The sequence below is a fragment of the Chroicocephalus ridibundus genome, chromosome 20 (assembly GCF_963924245.1).
Source record: "Chroicocephalus ridibundus chromosome 20, bChrRid1.1, whole genome shotgun sequence".
Taxonomy (NCBI): domain Eukaryota; kingdom Metazoa; phylum Chordata; class Aves; order Charadriiformes; family Laridae; genus Chroicocephalus; species Chroicocephalus ridibundus.
The window spans coordinates 3,821,376-3,838,535 of NC_086303.1; positions in this window are offsets into that span (position 1 = coordinate 3,821,376).

Here is a 17,160-nt window from a genome sequence, read left to right on the forward strand (position 1 = left end):
AGATGTGCCGGGCAGCGCTTGGTGTGTGCGTGTGTGTTGCCAGTGCCCTCCACACAGATCCCTTCCTGACCACAGGTTTGATCTGGAGCTCAGCTTCTCCCTCCCGACTAGCCAGCAGCCTTGCAAATCCCGTCCCCTCCAGGCGGCCAGCATGGAGGGTTAGCAGCGTGGTTCCCGCATCCCTCAGCAAAGCCCCTGTCTCACAGCCCATCGTGCCCTGCAGTAAATCAGCCGTCAGGCAGCGCGACCCTCCGCAGACCACGGCAGAGCCTCTGCCCCCCAGCACCCTCCGGTCCCCCCATCGCCCTCTGGTCTCCCCTTCGCCGGAGGGAGTCAGGTTACTCTCCCCATCCCTGTGAGTGAAAGAACCCACCTGTGTCTGCGGGGCCTGGTTTGGATTCCTGGGAAACTTTAACCTCTATTAATACCACTAAATTATTTCTTCATATGGCAAAGTACTTATGTAAACCGATCTCCTCCCGCCTTCCCCTCCTGACTTGGAGGAGGCAGGCACTCTCGCTCAGATGGATCTACCTGCTCTCAGGGGGCTTTCAAACCCTCCACATTCCTCTGCGGTACTGCTTTTTGTTGCAGAAGGACGTGCGTGTGCTGGAAGCGAGCACGTGATGGGAAAAGGGGGAGAGAAAGAAGAAGGAAGGGAGGAGTGAGATCACCAAAATAATTGGCTTGGAAGATCTCTGGAGCAGCAGCAGGTTGTGGCGTACATTTGTCTGTCTCTCCGTCAAGTTTTACCGAGCTGATGTCTGACTGGGACCTCCCCAGAGCTGGAGGAAATTAGGAGTAGGCTCGCTGGGGTCAAGTGGGCTTAGTTGTCATTTACACTGACACCTCTTTTTATATCGCACCAGCTTCCAACATTGCCAGACTGGTGTGAAGGGACCTTCATGTAAATGTGAACCAGACCAGGGAGGTTATTTTTACAAGTGGCAGCACCAGATATTCCCAGCCACAAGCATTCAGAAATTGTGAAGTTACGGGACTACCCTGAAATTCCTCAGATTTAATCATTTTTCTTTCATTTGGTTTTCTGGGCTTACAGCTTCTGTCCTTGGCTGCAAAGGCTAAAAAAGATGCTTTTTAAATATGAACAAATGAGTGAAAGATAAAATACGTCATGAAATCACGGGACTCCAGCAGATGGGGCTCAAAGAAAAGAATGCCAAAATAGCTGTGAACTGACAGTGCTGCTTGGTGTCATTTGGGGCAGAATCAGACCTTTCCCATGTACTTCATTGGGCAATGTTGCCCTTCTCCTGGCTGTCACCTGGATGATAGTTCATTGTTTTCAGACTAAGTTGAAGCTCTTGGGGCTTTGCTAGAGCAAACAGTCCTGAGACCCAGAAGTGGGTCCCTGCTCCAGCTACTAGGCAGCCACAGTTGGCTCTTAACCTGGTGGAAAGCCCGCAGTCACAAATAATCACTCGCAAAAGACACTGGCTTTTCAAACCCAATAGCAGAACAAGTTGGAAAAAGAGGAGTGAAAAATTGTGCAATGTTTTACCCCTGTGCTCCACCAACAGATGTTTTGTTGGGGTTTGGGGTGGTTTTTTTGCAGGCAGAGCTGAGATTTGAAATTCCACCTCAGTTTGGAAATTGAAAGTCCATTTTCCACTTCTGCAGTCCCCCTTTCTGCGTAGCCAAGGAAAAGGAACTTGTGAAAACTTTTTACTTTAGATTAGCACCAGGTTAGAAGTCAGCCTTTGGTCGGTTCATAGAATTCATCTGAGAAGAGGTAAACCTCTGCACCCCCCGGCTTCAGCTGTGTAGGATTTTCTGTCCGTACTCTCATTGAATCAGCCTCATGTAAGGCAGCTAATATAATACGAGTTCAAGTAATGTTAGAAAATGAGCCTTCTCTCTTACAATGTGTGGTAACATGCAGTAATGAATAAATAGTGCAAAAATGTGGGATTTTAGGAAGGAAAGACAGCTATGTTGTCTAGATTCGACCTGCTCTTTGGCACCAGCCAGAAGAGAGGGTTCGTTGCCAGTGTCCACAGGCCTTAGGGCTATGGGATGTAGCTGATCTCAGCACCATAGTTTAGTAATGCAAAAAGCTGGGTGGATGCTCCTATTTTAATTTGTATGCCCATTTCAATTGAATGAAAAAAGCCACTCAAACCAGAAGCTTTCTGTCTTTTGCATGTTTTCCAAATCTAAATAAATAATTTTCTGTTCCTACATTGCTGTATCTTCTACCAAATCTTTGGTCAGTGGAAAGGTAATGGAAATGGTTCATGAATTATCCAGTTATCGAGGTCTAACCAATGCATCCCATCCTCCCCTGCCTCGCCAGCCTGACCCAGCAAACAAAGGGCAGTGAATTTTGAGAGTGGGCTGGAGAAAAGTGAGGAACCACCATCATTACACACGGGAAAGGAAGACCAGTATGTCTGTCCAAGAGTGACCAAGTCATCCTAAGTTTGATACAAACTTTGATGAAAAGTGCTGGAAGTTGAGAGCCTCTGACCTCAGCACAGGCAAAATACTGGTCTCTTGGGATACTGGCTCTATCAAATAGGGCTTCTTCCTTGCCTGCCTTGTCCGTTTTTGCTGGTGAGCTCTCCTGGGTTAGTGCTCTCCTCTCTCTCTCAAGCATCAAGCACTGTGGGTACCAGATTTCAACTGAGACGACACCGTGAGAACAGGCAGATCCAGGTGTCCATGCTGTCCCTCCAGCCCAGAAGCTGTTCAGATCTGCCTGTGCCTGCTCCAGGTGAGGGATGATTGTGCTCTGGAACCAGCTACCCCCGAACTAGTGACTCGTGTGCCTCTTGGCGTCTTTGGATTGCGGCTGCCTTTCTGGAAGGGGTATTTTAGTCAACGCAAGGTATTGGGTTAAGTCTGGACAGATCGAGACACAGGAATTACAGAATAAAATGTCCTGGCCTGTCTTCTTCAGGAGGTCATCTAGATGATCTGTTTGTCCCTTCTGGCCTTTAAATCTACTAATCTATTTTCCCTTCCGGGAAATATAACTACATTCTGAGAACAACAGCGCCTTAAGAAAAAAAAAAAAAAAAAAAGGCAAGCATGCCTTTGAAAAACAACAGCAAAGAAAAAAACCTTCAACTATAAAATAAACTAAGGTACAAGGTGCAATTAACAATGCACAAACAGTAGAGCCTGGAATGTAAATTGTATTTAAATAGGGCTGTGAAGAATGTTTCAGTCCCCTAAATGGCTTCTCTCTCCTGCTGCCTTGAACCTCCAATCAAGCCCTGCCTGGGAGTAATTTGGTGCTGGAAATTGTTGCCACACGAACAGCTGAAGGCTGGCAGGGTCACCGGCCCCCCGTGTCACACCCTGTCATTTTAGATTAAGATATGCAAAGTCGACACGGCTGCGAACTTTCCCTTTGCTGCTGTGGCTGCGTCCATCCCCTCGGCTGTAATGAGAGGAAGGCGTAATTGGAGTCAACTGCTTGATTATGATAATTGCTACTGTCTGGGGGAAGAAACAGTTGAGTCCTGGAGCTTGATCCATGCTGCACCTTTTGGGTGATTGCTGTCTGTTTGCCAGCAGATGGGCCTGGCAGAAAGCATCCTTTTTGGCCCCGCTTTGGCCTCTTGACCTCTGCTTGACCACTTGTTGACTCCACGATTTCAGGCAGGGTCACGGGGTTTTCTAGTTGTTCTCTGCTTCCCACCAGAGGACCAGTCCTGAAGGATTTATCCCCCAAGAGGGAAAAGGCCTTTTCAAAATTTATCCCCAGCTCTTCACAGCGACACAAGTGGGAGATGAGGTGCCATATATTTCCCACTGGGATATTTATCGCTTTCATTGTATGTCTGTGGGAAATACCTCCAGGAAGCTTGGCTGGTCAATCTGTCATACCCTGCCTATTTTCATTTGCCGAGAGAGCAAAGATGGTCCTGGAGGTCAAGGCACTGGGATGGGAACAAGGAGACAGGCGCTCGAATTTCAGAGCTTCCAGCAAACCTTAATGCGATCTCCTCCAAGTTACTTCATCTGTTTCTTTGCATTGGTGCCCCTTTGAGAACAGAGATGGCCCCTTCGCTCCATTGGTTTGTTTATTAATGCTTTTAAACGGTCTCGAGATCCTGAGATATGGAAGGGAGGATCTCGCAGTTAGGGTGTGAACCTGAGGGAAACACTGTTGTACTCCCGAATCCACCACAGGCTTGGGCAAGTCTCTTAGGCTGGGAGCCTTGGAGCAATTTGCAGTTTCAGTGGGAGTTAAACTCTAAAATATCCCTGGGAAGCTTGGCTATAAGCTCCATGTGCAGTAATTTCCCCTCTGTACACAGGAGCTGGTAACCCTGCCCAGCTGTGGTGTGAGCACATGTAAAAGCCCTGGAATGGAGATCACATATATAATTAACGTGGCAAGAGGTGTATTGTTAATTCATGGCTATTATTTATTAATATCAACCTTAAGTGTAATGCTCGACTCTCGCTGTGAAGCAATAAGCGCAGCCAGAGCAACAATAGTAAATACCAACAAAGTAATTGGATAATTGTTTCCTTGGTATCTTAAAAGTTTAAGATTTATTTTTTTAAAATGTCGTGTTCCAAAGTACGGAGGGGAAGGCCCTGCTTGCATAAAGGGAGAGATTTAAAAGTCATCAAGGGTGGAGAAGAGCAGAGCTGCAGGTGATGCTGTGGGTTTTCAATTCTCCCTCTGAGCGTGGAGTTGTGCCCCGTTAACTGCCAGCTGTGGGGGGCTGCGGGAGCTGGGGCTCATGTGGTGGCGGTGTAAAGGGAAGCCTTTTGCAGCCTTTCCTCTCTCTGAGCGATGGTGGGCAGAGGCAGGCGTGGGCAGTTGGCTCTCTCTCATTCTGGCAAGTTTAGAACATGAGCTTGTTTGGATGAGTAGGAATTCGTCTTTTTTATTAATGAGGTGTCTCTCTGCAGAGTCCCCGTGGGCTCTGTGTTAGCAAGCAGCTCTTTCTGAGTGTATCAGGCTGTTTATTCTGAGTGTGGTGCATGGCCCGTGTATTTCAGGGTCAGGAGAGGAGGATCTTTTGCAGTTTGATAAGAGAGGAGGAAGTTTAATCTGCTTTCTGGGGTAGATTAAGGATCTCTGTAGACTGTAGCTATGCAACACTGTCAGCCTGAGAGAGCAGAGATCTCTGAGCAAAGGTGTAGCAGTTATGATAAAACAGCTACCTGGATTTGCTTAACAAAATTGGGTGCTAAAATGTCATTAAGCAATCCAGTGCTCTAAATAACCCTGTGACTGTGTTTGCAAGGCAGCCAGCTTTTCTTAGGCTGTAGGTCAGGAAGAGACTAACGCAACCAACTGCCTGGCCTCCCACATACCGAAGGCCAGAGACTAAAACCCAAATCTTTCTCCCACCAGACCGTACCCTGGGGCTAAGTTGGAGCATCGTCCCCTAGAAAGATGCTTACCCGAAGATCTGGGACCTGTCGTTTAGTCTACCTTTCTGCATAGCAATTATTTCCACAAAAAAATAATTAAGCCACTTTGCAAGCAGGTGTGTTAACTTAAACCTGCAGGAGAAGAGCATTTGCCGTGGACTCAGGCTAATTTTCAGTAGGTAGCGGAGGCAGTAACTCTGCCCTGAATGAACACTGGTGATAGCTGCTGGTGTGTCTGAAGACTTGCGCGCATCCTAGGAAATTTCTTGCCAGGTCTAACACACGAGATCAAAGTCAAGTCAGGTTTGAGTTAAAGCTAGCACCCTTTCCCCCAGAAAAGATCCATGTGTTTTCACTCATTCACTGCTACGGCCTTTTTTTGGCATTGCTTTGAAACATGGGAATGGTCAGTTCAAATCTGGGCTCCGTCTGTCCGCGGTGTAATCTCCAGTAGTGGCCAGCCCCAGCTGCTTCAGAGGGGGATGCTCACGCACTTGTGGCACTTAGTACAATGATTCGGGACCCTGTGACTGAGGTCTGCGACACTATTGATTCTATTAATTTACGGGATAAGCAGTCCTTTGGGAGAGTTTCTTCCTAATCTCCATTAGTTAGAGGCTGCTTTATCCTTTGTAGCAAGGAATTCTGCATCCCTTTCCTCTGTAAGCTTTCTTTTCTTAAACTTTATCCCTATGATTCTGGGTATCATTTATTTCAATTTCAGGGGTTTTTTTTCTTTATGTTTTTTCCAACTCCACTGAACCCTGGCCTCAGGAATATCTTGGGGAATAAGCAGAATAAGGTCTGCAGGTGAACTCTGCTTCTATATATAGGTATAGATCCTTTTGACAGCTTTATTTTACTTCACCAAAAATTGCCAAAATACGCTCAGAGCCTGTTCTCTCACTACATTTTCATTTTAACTAGGAAACGCCAAAGGCAGCTGACAGAAACCTCTTCTCATATACTTCCAACTTGATTCTGAGTTATTCTTTACTGCCAGCAGTTCCACCTCTTTTATCCGGGAGTTGGTGACACTGCTGCTGCTGCTTTGCTGGAGTTGCAGGTGTGGGGTGAGGAGCAGGAGGTGGAAATGAAGGCTCCAGAGCCGAGCATCCTTCCAGATCACAAGTTGAGGCTGCACAACCCTGACTGTATTTTGCGGGGAGCTGCTGAGAAGTTGCTCTCTGGAAGCTGGCTTGTCCCAAGAGCAGCTTTTGCAGACCTTGCTAGAGGTTCCCCCAGCACCAGGGGGTCAGGGAGAGAAGCCCTTTCGTAGGAAGAGCACGATATCATGTGGCTGAGCTGCTTTCGCAGCGCTGGTCAGGGTATGGAGACCGCCAGCACCCTCTGAGCTGAGGACTGACCTCTGGGACCCCTTGCGTGTGCCGGGACCGCCGTGTCCCTGGCGCTGTACATCATGCAAATAAAGCCGTGACCTCAAGCGAGAGGCAGGTCAAAACACTGGGCACTCAGGAGTGTGGTGGCCGTTGTGAGATGGATGCAGAAATCAGTCATTCCTCGTGGCTGTTACAGGGAATGGGACTCTGAAAACTGTTACCTAGGAGTTAGTAAAAGACTTGCTTTTCTTGAACTTTCTTTACTTTTCTTCCTTCTTTGATCGCAAGTCAAACATAAAGAAAAATTTTCACAAACCTTTAGCACTCAGAAAACATTGCCTCGCTTCTCTGGTGATGCTGAAGGAGTAAGGAAAACCCCTGCCTCCCCGACCACCCCCTTCCCCAGCCCCACTCGGTCCCAGGAGTGAGTCTCACAGGGGGAGAGAAGCAGCATCTTGTTTGGCAGCTGCAGGGGAATGATTTGGGAAACAGGGTCTGGCAGCTCTGCCTTCACCGACAGGGTGGTTTTGAGGCAAATGAGCACCTGTTTCCCTTCGAAGAAGGAGGTGAAGATGGCAGACGCCTCTGTGAAGTGCTGGGAGCTCTGTGAATACAAAATGCTGCCTAAGAGTGGGTTATTGCTGCTGTCCCTGGGCAAACGGGGAGCTGGGCTCTGTATCATGGTCCCATTTCTTTCTCTGCACCTACTGCAACATCTAATGGGTTGAGGGGGATGTGGTATTCTCCATTAATTAAAATCCTAGCTCAGGAGGAGATTTAAGCTCGCTGTTATCTTAGTATTTAGTGGTTAGGTGCTGGAAGTGCCGGTGTGGTGCCGGCAGTGGTTTTGGGTCGCGGTTGCCTTGTGGCTGGGAAAGCCGGGGCTGCGGTAGCCACCGTGGCCAGGTGCCGGCACAGCCTGCCTGGAGAGATGCTGCTTTAATGCAGGCAGGTGCTAAGCTGAGGCGCTTTAAAGAAGCTTTACCTAAATCCTAGTCAGAGGTGGACACCTAACGTCCCCAGCCGGCTTTGATGTGCTCACGGAGGCCTCTCGCTTGAGCTGCGGCACTTGCTGCTCTGCGATGTTTATCCAGAGCCGTCTCCTGCATCTAAATCGGAAAGGGAAAGGAGACACAGGGACCGAATGGGGAAGCATGGACGGAGCCCAGCTCTGAGTCTCTGACCAGGCTTGATCCGCAGCCCACCGTGCCATCCTGTGCATCTCCCCTCAGCCCCCAAAGCCCGTGGCAGGAGCGGCATCCCCTCCATGTCCTGCTGCCTCCCCCGGCCTCTGTGCGTGCCTGGCGTGAGGGGAGAGGCGTTGTGCGGAGGTGGCAAAGGTCAGATGTCTTCTCAGCATCAGATTAAAAAAGATGGGAGAGAGGATGCATTTTTTTAAAAAAGAGCAAAAAAGAAACAGTAAATGCATCAAATAATAATAAAAACCCACCCTTTTCTTTGAGCCTGAATGTATGCTGGTGCAGTGCTTAGGGGATTAATCTCTTAAAAAATAAGTGCCATGTGAGTAGACAGGCAGTGATTAAGGTTTTAACTGATCAGTCTGCGTCTGACAGTGAACCAGCTATTATCTTAACGGAATCAAACGAACATTCAGAGCCTCCGCTCAGCCCCAAACATGAAAGGAGATGTCATCTGCTGGCAGTTGGCAAGCCGCAGGGGAAGGGAGAGAGAGAGAGAAAGAAGGAGGGAAGGAAAGCAAAACAAGGGTGAGAAAAAGGGAGAAAGGGAGGCACAGACAGGGAAAGGAGGGGAGGGGAAAGAGGGAGAAGGAATGAGAAAGGATGGAGGTGTAAATAAAAGGAAGGAACAGAGAGAAAAAGATAAAAGGAAGGGAGAGCAGTAGAGGCTTGAAAAAGCCCGGAAGTCTGCTCTGCTCTTACGTTTCTTTCCTTCCTACTTTCCTAAATGGTTTGGAAACTGTTCCCTGAGCAAGCTGGGCCTTTGGCAGCCCTCTCCAACCCTTGCCCTGCCTTTTCCCACACTGGCTGTCGCACTCGCCGCCAAGGTCTCCTCTAAACCAGGGAGGTCTAGCACTCTTGAACCTGAGGTCAAAAACAAGAGGGAGGAAAAGAATGGCCTTCAGGCCAGAGGAAGAAACCAGGGCAACCAAGCTCTTAACGTGATAAAAGGGCTTTATCTCAAAGCACTTAAACAAAACACACAAGCCTGAGAGAAGAGGCTCTGTCAAGTATCCGCCAGGGCCATAGGGGAGATTGCAAATCCCTGCAGGATAGAGGGGCTCTTTCTTTACACTGTGCAGACCCTGGAGCTGGGGCCGGTGCAGGTGGGCGCTGGGGAAGGGAGAGCAGGAGGGATTTACCTTGGCCTGAGGCTGGCAGCCAGTGCAGAGACGACAGTAATTCATGGGAGCTGCTTAACCACAGATCAGAGGGGAGCAGCCTGGAAGTGAGCGGCTATTAAAGAAAAGATCAAGGGCAGAGGGAGCAGGATGTGGGTCTGGAGAGGGGCAGGAGGGAAGAGGAGGCAAGGAGACATCCCGGAGCGGGTGGACACAGTCCTGTTCCCTTCCTTTGAGGGTTTAGTGTAAATCAGTGTCATCCTTCTGCAGTCAGCAGATTGATGCAGTTTACAGGAGCAGCCCTCTGCAAAATCAGGAGCCAGACTGGCCTCGGGGATAGAGCATTTTCCACTGGGACTTGTTGGGAGACTTAAATGGAGCAGTTGCAGTTTCCAGTGCAGGGGAATGTGGGCTGGAGCGGGGAGAGGCTGCCTGGCAGAGAAGCAGGAGCTGCCTGGTCGTGTTTGCATGGTCAGTTCACATCAAGGGGGACAGCAGGATTTATGGTCTCGAGGGCAAAGAAGTGGCTTGGGCTGGAGGATGACTGGCCATCCAAAACAACAGGGGCTTGTTAGCCCCGGGGGCTGCAGTCGATGGAGTAGGATAGCATGGCTGGGAGATGATTGAGACCAAGCAGTCGAGGGTGTAAGCTAAGAAAGAGTTAGAGAGGAGACCCAAGGAGGCCTGGAGCTTGCCGGGCCTCTTGTAAAAGATTACAAGGCAGGATTATGGCATGGAGAGGGGAGGACAGGTCTCTGGGTTGTTTCCTAATGCATAGGAGGGGAAGGGGAGTTGTATATGCTGGAGAAAGGCAAACATCTTGCAGCAGAACTGAAGGTCCCAGTCCCAATGAGCTGTCAGTGGCTGCTATCCCCTGGACTTGCAACCCAGGGCCCCAAAGATGCACTTTGCAGCAGTTGGCCTCTGGCACAGCTCCACCTTTACTGGCAGCCAAATGCTGCTGACAGAAAGGGTTAAAGGCTTGGAGGCAGTGCCCTGCATTGCCTTGCTGGGAGATCCCACCACCCCTAGGATCTCCAGGCTGCAAATCCCACCATTAGGATCCACTTTTCCAGAGGGGCTGAGACAGCTTAACTCCTTGTACCCTGCTCCAAAAGGAGAGGCTGTTTCATAGGGCTGATTTTCTCCTTCATCCCTTTGGGACTCCTCCCCATCCCTCCCCATTTCTCACTGAAAGACGTGTGATGCCTTGTGCAAGAAATCCCCTCTTCTCGGGGAGATGTCCTGCTCTGGCTTGGGGTGCTGCTCTCCATCTGGCTGCCAGGCTCCCCTCCTTATTCTGCGGGGTTTGGCATGGGGCACATCCTCAACCCCATCAGTGGAGCCCAGCACACTTGCTGGGGCCCCATATGGCTCCCTGTGGAGACAGGTGACCCTTCCACAGGTCTCCTTCCACAGAGATCCCTCTTGTCCCATGCCTGCGCTGTCCGCAGGTGGACGAGGACCTACGGCGGCTCGGTGAATCGCAGCACACTGAGAACCACAAGGACCTACCCAGCTATGAATTTCCCTCGGTGCAGACACCACTGCCAGGCTGTTATTCCTCTGTGCTCTCCCTCCTGACTCCATCTGTCTGCGTGGTGCTACCGCTCCATGCCAAGAGGGCTACAGGACCGCCAGGGTCACGACTGCCCCATTACGGGGCGAGATTTATCATTGGCAGGTGTGCTGCGGGATGGTATATTATCCAGGATTATGAACTGTAACAGGATAATCTCTCTAATGTAATTCAAGCTCTCGACATGGCTTATGGCTCCTTAATGTACCTCAGACTGAAGAATTACAAGAACATTTTCCCCCCTCCCTACCTTGTCAGCTCCTAAATGATTTAGGCAATCGCCTGAAGCCAGATCTTGGCCTCCAGTCATAACTCAGAGCAGTTCAGTAAATATGATGGGGAAGGAGTTTTCCTGGCTTTGCTCTTTCTTCCTTCCACTGTGCTCAGCCCTCGCTTGGCCAGGGAATGAGTGGGGAGAGCTGGGGCGCGCGGCCCTGCCCTCACCTCCCCGTTATCCTGCGGCTCCCTTTGCTCCCTGTCCTTAGCTTTCAGGATGAATTGCTGCCATGCAAACCCTCGAAAGCAGGGCACCGAGCAGCCTGGGAGACACAGGACATCCAGTAGGTGCTCTCCTGAGAGGACTGTGCCTTGGGTAACCCTGGATTTGTCCCCCTTAGAGCATCGCCTCTGCCCAGCGGCCACATCAGCAGCACAGTGTCCACAGCAGGTAACCAGTGCCCGCAAGAGATTTCCTCCATGAGTCCCCTTGCCTGTGCCTGAGACATGGCACTAAGCCACTTTTAGCAGCAAAGGGCACCTTCCCAAGGTCTCTGCAACATCCCTGAGAGATGAGACCCTCCTCTGTGCAGACTGGCAGGATAAAATCTCTGCCATCACCAGCAAGACAGATCTCCAGCCACCTGAAGGAGGTTTTTTTTTCTTTTTTTTTTCCCCTTCCTGGAAGCTTCTGCAAGACAGAGCCTCATAAATCTCACCTCCCAAACCCCTCAGGCGGCCCGTTGTCTGCATCCTCTCCATCTTCCTTTCTTTTCCCCACCGTGAGGCACTGGGAGGCAGACGTGTAATGCCAAGAGCCCGAGGTGGGAGGCAGGAGACCCCGACCTTTCTGTCCCTGCCTTGCCACGTGCCTGCTGTGACCTTGGTGGCATCTGGCAGTGCCTCTCCCTGCCTTGTCTTGTGGGGTCTCCCGGTGGGGACAGTGTGCTTACGGGGGCTGTCCTGGATCTTCCTGGGGCTGTAATACAAGTAATTTGTATTACTTGTAATACAAGTGATTAATAGCAACCAGCCCCTCTCAAACATTGGGAACCAGTGCAACCGCTCGCTGGATTCCCTTTTGGGTAACACAGCCGTTAACGGTTTGGTATAAAATCACCCAGTGGAGGCAGTTATTTGAGTGGATGTCCAGGCTTGCTCCATGCCCTCCTGCTAAGCCAAGAGGAAGCTTTCCCATCTTCTATATAATTGGCTTTTAATTCTCCCTCTCTGTTCATTGCTTTGACTTAATGGTGGGGTTTGTGGTGCTGATTTTAAGTGGAGCCAGGTTCGTTTCCATGGATGAGGTTCAAGGTGTAAAGCATGGGAAAGATGAGTGGTTAAGGCAGGACCAGGACGGGCCCCTCCATCTCAGCAATCTTATGGGCTGGGGCTGCACCGAGGAGGTGGGGAGCAGCAGGAGCCCAGTCCAGCGCTTGCAAAGACTTGCCAGGAGCCCTTGTCCTCCGGTCACCTCCTCTCTTGCTCCTGGGGGCTCCCCCAGCAGCAGGACAGTCTCGGTCCCACTGTACCTCCTCCTGCAGCTGCCTAGGTGACCCCAATGACAAATTACACTTTGTAAATTGGGGGGAGGAGGGAGGAAAGAGAGGAAAAGAGGAGAAAAAAGCAGAGATTAAGAACAGGAACTGCAGGGATACAGCTTCCACCCGGCAACTGACTTAAAATAAACATCAGATTTGCAAAGCAGGGCCTGGAACCCACGACAACTTGGAAAAAAAGTGACGCTGGAAAAAATATATATCCTTTAGCATTACCGGTTTTAGGCCAGATGTGGCCTGGTTACCTGTTGCTAATGTGAGTGTGGCAGATGTGTGAAGTGCCGAGTGATGGCTGGAGCGGGAAGGAAAAGGGGAACGTGCAAAAAGGAGGAAGGGGAAGAGGGTGATAATGCACTAGAGATCCAGCGTTAAGCTGGTGAGCAAAGGAATAGCTGAACTGCTCCTCAGTGGAGAGGACAGTGATTTCTCTGTAGGCAAGTCCCTCCCCAGCCCCTCAGTGTCCTGCCCAGAGCCTCACCAAGGCAAGGGGGTCTGCCAAGGCCCACCTCTGGGCAGGGGTTTGCACGGTGCAGACTGTGCGCATCCTGCTGTTGCTGGGACCACTGATGCCCCTCGGGACTGGTCCGTGCCCGCTTCGGACTGTGTGCCCTCGCAGCGGGACGTCCCCCTGGCAGCTGCTGGAGCTGCTCGGGGAGGGTAGGGTCTGCAGGGCCCCCGTCTCGGGCTCACACGGGCTCAGGAGAGGAAAATAACCCTGGAGAGATGGAAAGGAAAGGGATGAAAGAGAAATGGAGGGAGCTGAAGTGCTTCAAAGGGAACCAGGCAGCTGGTTGCACTTGCTGGGGCAGGGGACGCAAGGCTGGCTCTGTCACTCCTCCAAAGGACAAGTCCGGGAGCTGCGGGCGCCTGAGCAGAGACCAGAAAAGCAACAAGAAAGCAGAGTGTCCTCTAGAAATCTGGAGGCAGAGCGTGTCGTGTTGAAGCGTGACGCCCTTCCTGATCCCCAGCCTGCGGGCAGGGCACCAGCCGGGGAGCTCCAGGCAGCTGTATTTACTGTTGCTATTTGTTGTCACCCTGGCAGCCTCCGCAGTGTGAATTTTCTGTGTCACTGGCTGAGAGGATTCCAGGCAGGTTTTTGATAATGTGTTTTTTTGTAAACCAGGGAAGGGGGTGGGGGGGGAAGAAGCCACAGGCTAGAAAACTGCTCGGCCCAGAGCTTTTAACTCCTTCGTCGCCAGATGTGTTTGGCTGGAGCTTGTGGTTAAAGCATCAGAGAGTTTTGCTGGAGATCTGGATACAGCTGCCTGTTTTCCCTGCCTGCAGCCGGAGGAGGGAAGCGAGGGTGCTTGAGTGCTGTAGGAGGGATGTGCCAGCCCGGCCAGCCCTCCCTGCGCACGTGTGCACACACTTCAGTTTGGGGAGCAGGGCAGGATTTTTGCACAAGATGCTTTAGGGGATCCTTAGGGCTCTCTTCAGGCCACTTGCTCTGTAAGGATCCCTGGCCGATGCCCAATGGAGGGGTTTACAGAAGGAGGGGTTCAGGGCTTGATGACAGCTGGGGGAGAGGGATTTGGTGTGTGGGCCAAGCAGGTACTGGTACAAGTTGGGGGGGGCTTCGGACTAGCACCACCAAATGTGGCATTTTCACTCTGCTGTCCTTCACAGCAATGTCAGCCCATCCCTTAATTCCCAGCATCAAGAAATTAAACCCCAGGCATCCTTTGGCAGGTCCCCAGAACCCTGTCTGCTCACCCTGCTTCCTCCCTGCTACCCACATAGATCTCTTCCCCACCCCCTGCTCAGGATGTGTGTGCCAAATCACCCCGTGCCTCAGTTTCCCCTCCTGTAAAAGGGAGAGAAAGCTGAGAAAGCGCCAGCAGAAAGCCGTGCTCAGCTTGTGACATCGGTCCTTTGGGGGGTGGCCAGAGACAGTGCCACCAATGTCCAGGCAGGTACCCACCTGGCTGGTGCTCCCCACCAGGCCCACAGGGAAGAGTCTGCATCCCTGCAGTCCGGAGCCTGAGGCCCTTGCCACTTGAAAGCCAGCCAAGAGATTGCAGAGGGTTTGATCTCACCATAAACAAACTCGAAATCCAAGTGTAATCTTCTCCTCCTTTGTTTTTGGGCAAACGGAGCAGCAGCATCTGTCCCCTCCCTGCATTGCTGCTAGATCTCTCAACACGCGGCAAAAAGCAGCACCAGAATCTGTTCTTTCTTCCTTTCTTTTTTTTTTTTTCTTCCCTTTTTGTCTGGTATATGCTTTGGATAATTAGCGTATCACGGAGAGATAGTGTTGGGGGACAGGAAGGAAAAGCTGTTTATACAGAGAAGTAACTGGCAAAGCATCTTCAGACCTGTCTCTGCTTCCCAGGTGGTACCTCTGGCTTAACCGCTTCCTTGCTGTGACACAGAAGGGGGACCTCTGCCAAACTTTGCCATCTCCTCCCAAAAAACTTCCTAGGATTAACCCTTCACTCACTCTCCCAGAGGAGAAAGGGGGAGTTTCCTTCTTGTCTGGCATCTAATTTCTAAGCAGACATTGCCAGAGGAGGGGCAGTGACCCCAGGGCCATGCATGGAACAAAGAATGAATCCTTAAATCTGTGTGATCAGGCAAACATGGGGCTTTTCAGCCCCGTGTTCCTAGTTTTTGCAGCCAGCAGGTCTTCTCTGGGGTCCCCGTGGTCAGCCTCGGTCCCCTTCGGAAAGGGGAAACTGAGGCACCAAATTATCTAGGCTCAAACAGCAAAGCGCTGCTGGAGACCAACTCCAGAACACCTTCCCTCTGCAAACCTGTCAGGTTTGACACCTTCCTCAAACCACATCAGAAGCTGCCGGTCACCTTTGCTTTCCCACCAGCAGTCCCTCAGATTTAACACTTCTCTCACCCGGGCAGGAGCGGCACTGTGAGCTGACCTGATTGACACATGATTGACAGAGCCAATTAGCCAAACTAAGCCAGCTGCATTCAACTTGGTCCTCCAGAAGGCTGGGGGAGGAGAGGAGAAGCAGAGGGGAGGCCAGAATCCAATTCCTCTCCCATCAGGCGTGATTGCTGTTTTTGTTTTATTCTCAGCCTTTTTTTAGATGTCTTGGAGACGCTGCATCTCGTTTCCTGGATGCCATTCAAAGAGTGTTCACCAGCTTCCCATTCGGTTGTCAGAGAGCGTGAGGGGGTTGTCATCACCTGGGCACGTTTTCCCAGCTCTGGGATTTCCCCAGGTAAAACAGGGAACTCCTCCTGCCGTAACGTGTTCCAGATGAAAGTGCGATCCAGGGAAGGGACGCAGCCCCCTCCTTGCACCTGGGCACGGAGGATGGCTCAAAGGGATGCGAGAGGTGGGCAGAGCCGCAGTGGGTTGGTCGCAGAGGTGGGCAGGGAGCTGGCTGGGCTTTCTGTTCTCTTCTGCTTGTCCCTTTGGCGTGGGGCATTGGTGGCGGTTTGAAAAGAAGCAGGTCAAGACGGCTTGGTTGGGAGAAGGAAGGCCAGGAACATGCAGTCACAATAAGGACAGGCTGTGCATGGAGTTTGTCTCTCCAGAGATCTGGGTTTCTTCTTTCTCAATGTTTTTTGACTCATTTCCTCAGCTCGCAGTCAGATATTTACTTAACCTTGCAACTGCGCTGCAAAGGGAATGCCAAGTTTTGGGGGCTGCAAGCGCTCTCCCTGCTGCCGTGTTTATACATGGAGGCTCACACGCTCTGCACACACGCACGTGCGGGCACGAGCAGCCCTTGGGCACACGCACGCTTGTGCATGGGGGACACGTGCTTGTCAGTGTGCATGCAGAGACAGCACCGCGCTGCCGGTCACGGCAGGGCAACGAGGCACAGACACCTGCCCGCACTTCAGTGTCCATCGTGCTCTCTGCTGGCACGGGCACTGCTGTGACGGACGCATTGTACATGTCACAGACAGATCTGCCCATGCCAAGAACACATGATGCAGGAGACAAATCTTGTGGCCCCTGGACCCAAATCCTTGCATACCCATCAGATGTACTGGCATAAATGATCACGGACTTTACTGCACGTGTTTTCATCCGAGCATAGGGCAGCCAATACATGGATTTTAGTCACCTCCGTTGTGCTGTGGAAAAGTCCAACAAAGCTGGGATACTGCAAAGGGAAGAAGGCCACTTCAGGGGTCAGGCTTTTGCCAAGACTCTTGTTGGGGTGGGCAAGGCTTGTCTGTGACCTGTTGTTCAGCCTTCTTCCTTCCCAGCTGTTTTTCCCAGCTCAGCTCAGATATTGCCGTACTCCCTCAAAGGCTGCCTTGTATTGAATTTCTGGGACCCAAAGCCTCTTTTATGGGTGTCGAGTCAGCCCTTGCTGACCACCACCAAGGTCTGGACAGATCCCAAAGCCTTTACAGATTGTGACCACTGTTGAAAGGGTTCATTTCTTCCCCTAATGAGATGCAGCCCTCGCTGGGGGCACTGCAGCATCTGTTTAGCAGCTCATAGCAACCAGGCATAACAATTTGGTCGAGGGATAGAGAGGAACGTGGTTTCAGCCAGGCCAGGGGGTTCATATGGCTCTTCCTGCGACACTTCTCTAGCTTCTGCAATAGCTGGAGTTGGCCAGAAATCCCATCCAAGTAGCCTTCAGGAACAGCAACACTTGGACGGGGTCAGTGCAGACGGGGTGGAGAAAGCCGCAGCGAGCACAGGGCTTGCACGGTCCCTGCGGCCCGGCTGGAGTGTGCCAGGGACGGCCCTGACTCAGAGGAGAGCATCCAGCTTAGTCACCCAGACTGCTTCCCACAGAGCCCAGAGCCGCTTTCTCAGTCCCAGCAGCTTTCACCTGCACCAGCCGA